This window comes from Penaeus monodon, chromosome 21 (assembly GCF_015228065.2).
Source record: "Penaeus monodon isolate SGIC_2016 chromosome 21, NSTDA_Pmon_1, whole genome shotgun sequence".
Classification (NCBI taxonomy): domain Eukaryota; kingdom Metazoa; phylum Arthropoda; class Malacostraca; order Decapoda; family Penaeidae; genus Penaeus; species Penaeus monodon.
In genome coordinates this window covers 19,015,760-19,016,096 of record NC_051406.1, presented here as the reverse complement: position 1 = coordinate 19,016,096, position 337 = coordinate 19,015,760, and positions in this window count along the sequence as shown.

Here is a 337-nt window from a genome sequence, read left to right as displayed (position 1 = left end):
AAAAATTATTCGAACAGTAACCAGGGACGCCACAATCAACGTCCGCATCTATATCGGCGGATGCAAATGACGAGCCGGCCTGTTTCCGTATGCATCGTCGGTGATATTACCTAACATATGCAGTCCTACCATTCGTCGCCGCTTTCCACGCCATGGGCTGCGGAGCCGTTAGTCGAAACCAATTCCTTCAAAAGGTACGTAGAGAATAATAAGAGAGTTGAATCCCATTCGTAGTGGATTAACCGTCGTTTGTCGAAGACGGGTTAACACTATTGGTGACGGAGCTTCAGGATGTGTGTGATGCAAATGGAAGGGTTATGCTGGGTAAGTGAGCAAA